This window comes from Centruroides sculpturatus, unplaced genomic scaffold (assembly GCF_000671375.1).
Source record: "Centruroides sculpturatus isolate CEXI.00-Female unplaced genomic scaffold, Cexi_2.0 scaffold1656, whole genome shotgun sequence".
In the NCBI taxonomy this organism is placed as follows: domain Eukaryota; kingdom Metazoa; phylum Arthropoda; class Arachnida; order Scorpiones; family Buthidae; genus Centruroides; species Centruroides sculpturatus.
Genome location: NW_019385747.1, coordinates 93,249 through 106,152, shown reverse-complemented (window position 1 = coordinate 106,152; position 12,904 = coordinate 93,249). Strand labels below are relative to the sequence as shown.

Sequence of the window (12,904 nt, the reverse complement as noted above, 5' to 3'; positions counted from 1 at the left end):
CGCGCTTACGAAATCGCGTATTAAATCGTTAGTTCGTCAGTCTGTTAGGCCGTATAACTTATATATTTCATGTAAATTACGGGTTTTTAATGTTACGGTTTATGGCCTAATCCATTATTTATCGAATTTTACGTCATTTAGCACGTAAAATATATAATTTTCTGCTTTAAAATTCGGTAAAACTAGGGTTTTTTTTCCTCTCTCTCTTTTCGTTGGGAAGACCCTTTATTTACAGTAAAATTAACAAATTCTATTTAAAAATATCGAATTAAATTAANTCATTATCAATTTAATTATTCATCGAAAACGATTATTGACTCGAAGCATAACCACCAGATGGCACTCATTTGTTTCCCTTCATCCGGCTTATTTGTAAGCCTTCCTATAGATCCTGGAGCATACAAAACATATAGAGTAAGGCCTAAAGATTCATTTATATCAATGGATTTACTACATAAAAATATTTTAAAAAATTAATATATAAATTGATTATAGGCCAATATTTACATATTAAACCATAAATATAGATTAAATTAACTGTATTTTATTATATAGTCGCTGTATAAATTAAGAAATTCCACTGTAACAAAGGAAAAGATTAAATTTTCACCCCTCTTTAAAGGCAATTTATTTAATTAAATATACCTTCCANTATTTAAGAAAAGTATTTTGAATAATGGAAGTAGAATAATAAATGCTATTATATTATTCAGATATTCGATCCGAGTGCAGATAATCATGCACGATAGTATTTGTGTTTAAATTAGTTTCTAAAAGTATATTTTTATTTCCTTTTCTTGAAAAGACTTTGATTAAAATTTTGATGTGATGATTGGTTTTCGTTTCCTTGATATTTTTATTACTTCTTTTTATCTTCTTGTTCTCAAGATTGTGTTTTATTTAAACTTCTATATCATCGAATAAATTTATTGTATTTTTATGTAAATAATTTATGTATGACTTATTAAAAATTGCATTTTTTTCTACAATTCTGTATTTTTTATTTCAGTTGTTTTTTTATACACGAATTGCATTTTTTTTTTTGTAAGCAGAAAGGTGAACTGACCTCGAAAATTCTTGCATTTATGGTTGTGAATGGTTGTAAGATAATATATAAAGTAAAATGATCTGAAAATTGTTTATAAAAATACAAATTTTAAGCTGTTTCTGCCCGTTCCGAGTGAATAAAATTCGTATAGAAAGGTTTATTTACACGGTTTAGGTCAAGTAAGCGTAAATTTAATTACTTAAAAAAGAATTAATTTCATAACAAATCGCTTTAAAAAAATGGCAAAACTTCATTAGTTTCGAGTTGAATAAATTATATTTTTATTCGTTAAATTAATTCTTTTTTTTATAAAAAAAAACAGTAAAAATAACAATTAAAATGGTAAAATTTTACAGTTTTTTTTTGCTCATTTTAATAAAGTTCCAGCTGGCTTTTTCAAGGCTTATCGTAAGGAAGTGCAATAGTTTCTTCCCCTTTCTAGCTTATGTAACTGGAATTATTCGATGTTTTCGGTAATTATACGGTTAAAAACAGTAAAAAAATTGGCTTAAAAAACGAATAAATTCTCTTCGAAAATAGATTTATAGAGCTGTGATTTGTTTAGACGTTTAGACAAGTTAGGCATACGGGTTGAATTTTACAAGTGTTTTAATGGATTAAATTAATAAACAATTTATATTTTTATAAATTAAATAAGTTAAGAATTGGTTTTTACAAGTATTTACGTTATAAACTTTACGGATTAGGCCATTATGTGTTGGGTTCGAGCTTAAGAAAGTTTCCCCTTCTGACAGTTTCACGCCAGAACAATCGGAGTAACACACTGAGTTTGACGTGTCTCCCGCGTGTATTTTTGACAAATTTTTAAGTATTTTTTTTTTTCTGGACATATTCGGGAGGGGGACCGGACAATATTGTTGTTTAGTGAGCCGAGGGACCACAGGGATGGAGTGGTGAGCGCTGGTTTTGGCGTCCATTGTTCGATGGGATCCTACGTCTCAATCTTTGATTTGTGTCTTTTCCGCTGACGTATTATTAAGAGATGAATTTCTGGTCAGAGATGTGCCACCGATGATAACTAGAAGCGACTACAAGCAATGAACAATGGATGCAGGAGCGGAGAAAAGGACAATCCAGACTGCGCGCGCCAGTTTTCTGCTATACACAAGAGACAGCTGAAGGACCATTTCAGTCCTTGAGATCCAACAAATGTCTAACGGGCACCACGCTGATAGACAACTATTGCTGAATACCTCCCCTGTAGTCGAGGCCTCTTGACAGCCTCCTGATTACTTCATACAGTCCAAGTCTAGGGGAGAGCTACTGAATGGGGAAACTAGTAGACGAACGGGAGGGGGGCCGGGCCACCAATTCACCCCAACTTTTTTTCTCTCTCAGACCTTCTCTAAATCACTATCCTGATCTGGGATTTACAAGTAAAAACTTGCCAATCACACACCTCTAAATAAACTTCACAAATCTTCACAATAGGACTAAACCTTCGACAGAAAACACTACCAAGGGGTGGATTTTCTTCCCTTCCCTGAATCTTTTGTGGCTAAACACATTGCCGAATGTTCATTCAACTATTCGATCCACCACCACCCCTCGACTAAATCTTCCTGACTTTTCTCAATTATTTTACTACTAAACACAAGGCATACGTCACTACTTTAAACGTACGCAAATTACTCCCACCCCCTCGTACGATTCGGGGTTTCCTTACTTCCCTAAACAATGCCTTAATCCTTATCTATGTTTTCGCGAAATTCGGGGCGAAATAAAGCCCGGTTTCTTCGATGTCAGCTCGAAAAAAGGCTGCAAAAAGTCGTTCATGTGACCGGCCTCTATACTTGATTAATAGCCCGGTAATGGCGGATTTTTTATTATTATTATTATTATTGTAAAGTGAGATGAGTCTTAATAATTCTTCTCTTTGTAAACGTTGTAAGAATATTACAAAATAATTATTCTAGGAGCCATTTTTTCGCGTTTAATGAGTAGCTACACAAGTTAAGATGGAGCGATAACGCGGTCAAATCCCCGCTTTTTTTGGTCAAAATTCCTCTTAACACACTTAATTAACCCCTTAAAAACGCGTAATTAAGGAGTTTAATTAATTAAAACCGAGATTATCTGAAGAATAACTCCTTTTAGATCGGCTCTCCTCGAGATCCTCCGAGTCCATTTTGGCTCTTTACCATTAAAAATTCACTAGAATTGACGAAATTAGGAGGTGATTTTGACAATTTTGCGCCATTTTTTTAAATGGAATTTTTAATGACGCGATTGCATGGAAGGACATACTTAATAAGGGGGATGGTAATTCATCATACAGAATAGAAGTGAAGCGGCTTCTTGTGAGGTCGAGATGGTCGACTGACGGTAGATATGGCTGCATGAAGATGATGGAATGGAATGATCAGACTTCCCAGAAACACACCGCGAATGCTCATCATTCCAAGCAGAAAAAAGCACCAACCATTCAACATCACAAATATAATTTACCGTGACTAAGTGCTCCTGAGTACTTGGCCCGAATAAGAGCAATTAACTGTTCCTGAGGAATCGGAACCATCAATGAATGCGATTGTGGTTGGTTTCAGAAAGAATTTCTTGTGAGCGCGTACAGAAATAGAGAACGAAACTGTCTACCGAAAGGTAATACAAGTATCCATCAAAGGATAATACACTAAAATTACATTTTTTTTTTCTTCCATCCGTTCCTGGGAGCCTGGGAAGGATTTAAACGCGAGTTACATCTTGGGGCCTCGTTCTACGAGGATACTAGATTAGGATTTTGTGTTTTTTAGACTTATCTGGTATGAGTGAAAGGCCTCTTATGTCTAGTTTCAACCCTCTTAAAAGCCATTAATGAATGTTCGAAGCTTTACGAGCTTTCTAGGATCCACGTTTCGCCATAGAGAAGGCATTACAAGTGTTATTCTTACTGTTCTCTACTGTTTATTGTCAGTTCGAGTGGAGTCACAGAAGGATTTACACGCGAGCTACAACTTAGGGCCTCGTTCTACCCGTATATTAGACTTATTTGTTAAGGATAGGCCTCTTATATGTTATAACGAGTCTAATTTCAACTCCTATAAGAGCCATTAACGTTTGAAACTTTCTAGAATCCACGTTACGCCATTCTGATCCATAGAGTAGGCATTACAAGTATTATTCTTAGTGTTCTCCGCTGTTTATTGTTAGTTCGAGTGGAATGACTCCTAGGAGCCAGAGAAAGATTTATAAACTACAACTTAAGACCTCATTCCACGCGGACATTAGCTTAGTTCTTCGCGTTTTTATAGACTTATTTGGTAAAGAAAGGCCTCTTATATGTTATAACGAGTCTAATTTTACCCTTCTAGGAGCCATTAATTAACGTTCGTAGCTTTACGAGTTTTCTCGGATACACGTTTCTCTATTCTGATCCACAGAATAGGCATTACAAGTGTTATTCTTAGTGTTCTCGACTGTTTTTCAATCGGGATGTTTATTGTAAGTTGGAGTGGAGCTACCCGTCCACAAGGACCCCGATTCGGCTGTCTGGTCGCGTGAGTTATGACTCTAGTCGTATAGAAAGCAGAAAATAGTGGGAAAAGACCGGGCGGGCCATTGCTGATCAGCCCGTTGTGTGTTACAGTAGTGGGCAACCGCAGCGAACAAATTTTACTTATTGACGATCCTCCCATCCCCTCCCAGTGGCATACAACAGCATCGGGGCAAGAAATGACCTTTCGCTGACCATTGTTGAGGGGCGGGAAGGTTGGGTAATGGTCTCAACCCCATAGGGCTCATACACAAGCTAACACAGGTAAACCTACACTCTACAATCGAACAAGAAACAAATACTAATGAACCGAAACCCGTAACAGCCCCCGACTCGATCAAATATTCAATAATGGTCCCCTCGATTATGTTTTAATGCCCTCTTCATGCACGAAAATTGCCCATCGCATCAATTATAAACGGCAACCAAAGCCTCTTACGACCCTATTCGTGTATAATGTTACTCGACTCTTAATAGGTTACCATAAATATTAATTTAACTAGTCGATCGTTTCCTTAAAATAGGTAGGGAAGAGGTTTAGTTTTAGATAAATGGCATTCGTTTAAAAGGGGGGAGCATCATAAACAGGAAATTATTCATTGACGCAATCGACTCGTACCCCAGCCACCGAATAACTTTTTGACATTTCCTCGCAAGGCAGAGTGGGTCCTAGTAGTCGAACCCCTATATTAAAAGTTCATAGAAGGAACTCGGTACACGCTATTGTTCCCTAAATAGGGTGCTCAACAACAATGGTCGTCGGCTGATGTCTAGCACTCACTAAAAAGGGGACCGTTGGGGAGGGAAGGAACGGGCCATGTTTGAAGAACTGTTAACCTGGCAACCACTTTCGGTTCCCATCAATTGGTTTTTCGGCCTTCCTCTAGGCGCCTCCCCCCTCCTGTACACCCGACGAAAAAAAGGGCATTGAATCGCGCATAAAAAACAATTGTAGCCAAGCTAACTTTATGCTGTTTACTTACAAGATCATTAAAATTTTTTCACCGTGTACGGGCCATCTGCATTATAGTCCTTGTGTTTACGGCGAGTTTGAATGAACAGTTGTTGCCGTCTGGCCTTCTTGTTGTCTGAAACATGTCCCCAGATCGGGAAGATAGCATCTAGCACCGTTCACGCACGTCAACAGAAACATGTGGCTGATGTATCATGATTCGTCTTCGCCTCTATTTCTTTACTTGATGATGACTCCCTTCTCTTCCTCTCTCTCTATCTCTCTCTCTCTCGCTTCGTCATTATTTTCTCGTTTTGTTTCTCTTGGCCAACTGAAAAATCCCCCCCTTCAACATTCACGTAACGCATACTTCACAAATTTCTTATTGCTAAATATGTCCTCACCTCGAATCCATTCAGAATGCTAACCCAGAAAACAAGCGAACCGTCGTTAAAGCGGGGTGGATTTTTACCATTTTTCTCGTTAAAATAAACAAAAAAAACTATTAAAAATCTCATTTATAGTAACTTTAACTATCAATTTAACAAAATAATATAACATAAAGGTATTTCTTTCTTATTAAAAATAAAATAAATCGCTTGAAAGATCCTTCATCCACTCATTAACACGATCTAAATATGGCTCTAGTTTAATTTTAACTCGCATATTTTAATTTATAATCGTAAAAATGAATTTAAAATCTTATTTATAGTAAATTTAACTGTTAATTTAATGAAATAATATAAGATAAAGGCAATTTTTTTCTTATTTAAAATAAAATAAATCGCTCGAAAGATCCAGAGATTAGATCCTTCAACCACTCATTAACACAACCTAAATATGGCTCCGGTTTAATTTTAACTGGCAGATTTTAGTTTGTAATCGTATTTTTAGGCTTTCCTGGTCCTTTCTGTGCCAATCAATAGGCTACACATGCTAGAAATTTGACTTATTCGGTAGTAAACAGTAGCTATAATGGGTAAGATCGGAGAGGTTTTTGGGTCCAGCCGGCAAATCCAGAGAACTGGCAGAGCTTAAGGCTATTGTTTGGCTACAGCAGCTGTTTCTACAATGACCGACTTCAGCCGGTAATGCAGATTGCTATTTCGAATACACTTATGCTAAATGGAGTAGCCACTTTCGGAACGGCCAATAATAACGGTTTTTACATAATTTCCTCACCACTTACACGAACTATTTAAGCTATATTTTACGCATAAATATATAATCTTATGGAATTCTTCACAGTAAAAACTATTAAAGATCTATTCTCTAGACAAAAATACGGTTGTTTATATATTTTTAGGCCGATAAATTGATTTTATAGGCCAGAATATCTCTTGACGAGACGATAAAGATCGTGTTTTCCTCGTCAATTCTCGGCATTTTAAACGCGTAATTTAAGAAAAATTTCTAATTTTTCGATTAAATTGCTTATAAATTTAACTTCCAATTATATTTTTTAACCTATAAACGATAATAATGTTAAAATTATCGAATTACAAGACACACAACCGTAACTTCTATCCCGACTCATGAATACCCCCATTAGAACAATTACACAAGACAGAAACTTCATTATTCGTTTGTTAATTATCTAAAACAAATAATATATTATAATTTTCTAACTTTAAAACAACATTATTTAAGTTTATTTCAATGATTTCCTATCAACAAGTTGCATCTAGTGTAGTTTGCCAAGTAAACCTTCCTCAAAAATAAGACAAGACAGGATGGTTTTACAACGATTGAAGATCACAAAATATCATTCAACTTCTAGAATAATACATCAACTGTTGTAGTATCATATTCTTCTATTCTCTAACAAAGAATTTTAGTTTTATATCAATACTTTCCTACATGATACACATCCATATCAAAGGCATCTTCCATCTTACAAATGTCCCATTTATAAATATATTATAGAATATAATTCGAATTTTTTAAATATATTTTAATTCTTTAAACTTATTTCTTAAATTTAAAGAATAATTTATAAATAATTTGCTTCGAATTATTTAATTTTTTTTTATTATTCTTCGTTGAGTGCGTTGATTCTGAAGTGGATTTGCCTCCTTGGCACGGGTTTAAATTGAATTTATTTAAGAAATTTTGGCAAAATTTTATAAATTTTCTAGCTCATTTAATGTAACTAAACTTAAAATTTTATTTTTATTTATTTTTCTCTTTAAATTTTTATTTTATTTTTATTTCGTCGCTGCTTTAACGATTTATTTTTATTTTCTTTTTTTGCCTTCTTCGGCTCCTTTATTGTTTTCCTTTGTTTCTAAGATTTAATTTATAGCGCTGTGTGAGCATCGAATGAGTTAATTTTATACAGAAAATAAGCAATTTTATGTTATTTTTAAATCAATTCTACACACAATTTATACCATGTACTCGTAGGGCCTCTCGAATGTTCAGGAGGCCCGAATCACTTAACATTTATCAGGCCTTCAATACATCTTCTTAAATGGAGGGGATCTAATAAGAAAAGGAGGGATTTTTTTCCTTTATATATATTCTTAGGGCACTCTAAACGTGAAGCCGGTTAAATTATATGGCCCTAATATACAAAAAAATTAGTATATTTAGGTCTTTAAAGTATATTCATGTTGTACTTTTCTCTCTGTTTCTATTTATGTAGGAAGAAAGAGAAGAATACAGAATGAATCCTATAGGAATATAATTATAAAGGAGCCAATATTTATATAGGATATTCTATATTAATTATATAGGAGCCAAACAATCAATACTCCAAGTCCAACAGAGAATAGACGAGACAGAAAAGTGCGTGTCTAACACAATAAAGTTGCCCATAGATGGAAATTATGCCCAATTATGGAAAAATTGAGCAATAATTTATAATCTGAAGATCATAAATTACTTGTTTATAGCCCAAACAGCATTAATTTTAACTAAAGTTTACATCCAGGACATTAATTACCAATTGAAATAACCTTTGAAGTTAAGGTGATTTAACAGATAACTGAGTGAAAATAATACTGTTTTCTGTCGTCAAAACAGATTTATTTATAGAAATCTTTAAATATAATTGTTAAACAATGTTACATTTTTGCGTTAAATATCAATTTGTAACCGTTATTTAAATAATAATAATAATAATAACTTAAATCGTTGTTTAAAAGTACAAAAATTAGAGTATTTTCGTGTGTGAAACTACTGACTTTTATGCTTTCAGGATCTACTTGACCTTTGAACTTTTCCTTTAATCTACTTACTGTTTAATCCACTTTAGTAATGTAACAGCTGTTTCGTCCTTTAGGGCTTGTAAATGATTTTTTAAAAATTCAATTTAAAATTATAGGCCTAAATTACAAACTAATTTAAGCTAAAAATCCTTAAGAAAACAATAAATTTTTGCTTTTGAGGTTAAATTTATGCAATGTTTAATAGGAATATTCATTATTATATAATAGGCCAAGTTATTATAAAGCCCATTTTTGCCCTTAAGGCATGTTAGTTTATTTGATATAGGTAAAGTTTAAGGCAGATTTTAGGCAGTTTATTTGAAATTTTATCAAAATTTCTATAAAATAATTAAAATTTACAAGTAAAAATTTATATATTAATTTATAATTTATACAAAGTTTCAGTATTTATTAATATATTCTCCCTTTAATTTCACCTTCCTATAGATCCTGGAGCATACAAAACATATAGAGTCAGGCCTAAAGATTCATTTATATCAATGGATTTACTACATAAAAATATTTTAAAAAATTAATATATAAATTGATTATAGGCCAATATTTACATATTAAACCATAAATATAGATTAAATTAACTGTATTTTATTATATAGTCGCTGTATAAATTAAGAAATTCCACTGTAACAAAGGAAAAGATTAAATTTTCACCCCTCTTTAAAGGCAATTTATTTAATTAAATATACCTTCCACATCCAAGAAGGCCCATTTTTTAGAATATTTAGCGAATTACCTTATATATTAAAGGGCCTTTATGAATTTAAATGAAAATTTAAATTATTTCGCTTCCAAATTAAGTTTAAACTGCTTAAGAAGATCAGTAATTGGGTGAGTTAAACGCGTTTAAATCCACATTTAATTGTGAAATTTTAGTAAAACCTTAATTTAAATTAATTCTGATATTATAACTATTAAATTATTTATATTTTCAAGGACAAATTCCATAGATTTTTTATATATAAATTAAGGTTTATAGTTCAGGTTTACGTGATTTATATAAGTAGCTTCCATGAAACACAAGATTTAGGGTTATATATAATCAAGCGAACACAATAAAAACTCGATACGATAAAAGATTTTGCCCCCCATTTATCAAAAGTTATCATCAAAATGCATGGTTTATCATTCTAGAAGGCAAACTAGGGGAAGGTTTACTCTGCCATATCGCATCCTCATATCTAAAACCCTGAAAGGGAGCATCATATTTAACAATTCAGATAAGTATGATCCTTAGATCTACTCTACGTTTCACCTAAAAATAAGGGAATTAGCGCTTTAAAATAATAATAAATCTAATTTCAATTCGGTTAAGTAGCGAAATATTACGATAAATTATGCTTAAAACCTTAATTTAAACAGAAATTTTAATATAAATATGAAATAAATGGGCGAAGATCTTTGTTTTGTTTACAAAAATTAAAGGATTTTCTATGCATGTAATTAATTTTCTTGGCCTCTCCGCTTAATTTTTCATAGACTATCAGATAAATAATAAAAATTATCACTCAAAACTTAATAAATTGTTGCTTAAAACATCTATTTTTGCAGTAAAATTATAAGTTCTTACATTAGAAAGTGACTTGCTTTATATTCGGATCTTGATACAGGAAGGCCCAATAGGCCTCTCTGAGTTAGGGCATCTCATTATCTGATTCAATTTTGAGGACTCAAATTGAATCTTAAAAGTAAATATCCGTATAATTTACACCTTTGGATAGTTTAAAAGGCCCCTCTGAGGCATGGGGGGGTCTTTCTATTATCTGAATCTGGACCATTCAGCAGTTGTGTCTGTAGGAGAATCAGACAGGCCCTTTTACGCCAAACCGTTCTAATATCTGGGTTCTGTACTCAATTTAGGGCCCTAAAATTGTCTTTTATGTAAAAAACTGAAATGAAAATGATAGGAATTAGGGCCTAAACCCTTGACAAGCGATGAAAGATCTTGTTTCATTTGTTTACATTTGTACATTTTGTGGCTTTAGGAGAGGGATGAGGCCTACATTTGCGACTAGCCGGCCCTATATTAGTTCTATAAGGACCTTTTTATGTCAAGATATTTCGGTACCATTATTTTTGGATATAATGTGGTGTTTTTATTTAATAAAGGCCTTACAGAGGCATATAGGGCCTGCCACTCACTTGGGCGGTATAATTTGAGATAATTTCACAAATTACAAGAATATTTAATAATTATAAAACATAATTTGATACAAATTAAATCACAATAATTAATGAGATGCCCGATTTCGATTTATTACTTTACATAATCATTTTAAGACTTTTTTAAGATTAAAATTCGGCCTATATATAATCTAAAAACTATATTCATCAACCCACAGACCAAAAAAAACCTCTCTGAGACATAGCCCTTCTGGACTCATTTTTAGGGCCTTTCTGACGAGTAAAATCTAAATCCAGGCACTCTCTGGGATTGTTTTAAACACTACTGAGGCCCTGGTATCATTTATTCCGAGGCATTACACAGATCTAGAACAAAAACATTAGTAATGAGCAGTAAGATGAGTCCTCACCTATGTCAGCTAGGCCCATGGGTTAAAGAGGCCTTGCATTCTTCAGTGACAATTAAAACTTATTTGTTAAAAAGAAATAAAGTTCTAAATTAAAAATTATGCTATCGAGTGAGGTCCGAACACACGCCATTCAATAACCATAAAAAGGCTTTGTATATGACTTGGTAATGTTGTTAATTATTTTATTTATAAAACTGTGTTTAAATGTAGAAGTAAAGTATATAATATTATAATTTTATAAGCCTATAACATTCTTTATAACTTTATAAAGAGGTTTATAAACTGACATATTTACTTAAACTACTAGTTACATGAAGCTCATTTGCAGTAAAATCCTTATCTAAAATCTTGTAAAACCTATTATAACCTTAAAAATTAACCTTTCATGTGTTTTTTTCTTAAGAAAATATTTAAAAAACCCTTTAATTTACAACCGTATAGAAATTTATGTAACCCTGTAATACCACTTTTATTAAGCATTAAGATATAAAATAGTTATAATATGTAGATTTTTTTTATTTTTAAATGCAAAAATGAAGCCATAAAATTGAATATTATAAGCATTATATTCCCAATTATAGCAGTTAATTTTGATCATTATCAATTTAATTATTCATCGAAAACGATTATTGACTCGAAGCATAACCACCAGATGGCACTCATTTGTTTCCCTTCATCCGGCTTATTTGTAAGTTATTAACCAATAAGTCCCATCCCCTACTCTGTCATTGGCTGGCGATTTTAAGTAACGCCCATCGTACAATACCGCCCACTTTCCGTCGTTACCGACAAGTATGGGCGTGTCTTAGGAGAAAGATGAACCAATCGGAAGCGGAAACGACTAAAGTCATAGAAAAGATAGCGAGTTGGCAAAGATGAATGATTATCTTCAGCAAGGAGTGATTTATGGTTGTGTGTCTTGTTAATTCTTGATTTGATGTGGCTTTTTCTCAAATGACACTTTACATCTTCCTCTAAGCGAACGATAGAATTAAAACAGGGATAAAATATTCGTTATTCGACATTCGTTCGGCATTCCTATGCCCGTATTTAACACACAAAAGACAATTAAATATTCTCGTGTTTTAAACCGTGTTTTCCGCTCTTCTAATCACTTAAACGAGATTATTACCATCATTATTATTAATTATGCTTTCGAAAAACAGATGGCAGCACGGGATTTTCATAATGGCATCGTTGCGTGAGTGGGTGTTAAAAACTCGTAACCGGCTAAGACAGGTGCCATTTAAAATTTCGCCAATCTCCTCCAGTATACGAGCGGTCGGGAACGTGCGAAATACCATCTTCAACTTTTTTTCGCCTCTAAATTGTAAAGAAACTCTAGAGAAAAAAAAAACGTCCCCCTTTAACAACCCACAATGGAAGCCTTTATCATCGAATTAATCTGAAGAGTATCTGCTGATAAACGGCCGACTTTTATTGGCAGCATTATCATCTAAACTTTCCACGGAGAATGCGAATAAAACATCTTTTTTGACAGGTCACCCCTCCCGTTAACCTTAAAGGTCATTCGAACTGGACCTCATTATGAGATGCCACGCTCTTCTCACCCGTTATCTAGTTTATAGAATACATCTACCACCCGGTTTTACAGTACGAAATTAAATA

General features: G+C 33.1%; 1 protein-coding gene across 6 annotated transcripts in view; it reads left to right on the top strand.

Annotated features, from left to right (window-relative positions):
- The window catches only part of LOC111641740 (eyes absent homolog 1-like), a 44,958-nt gene that overhangs the window by 640 nt on the left and 31,414 nt on the right, over window positions 1-12,904 (top strand). The gene's annotated exons all lie outside the window — the stretch shown is intronic.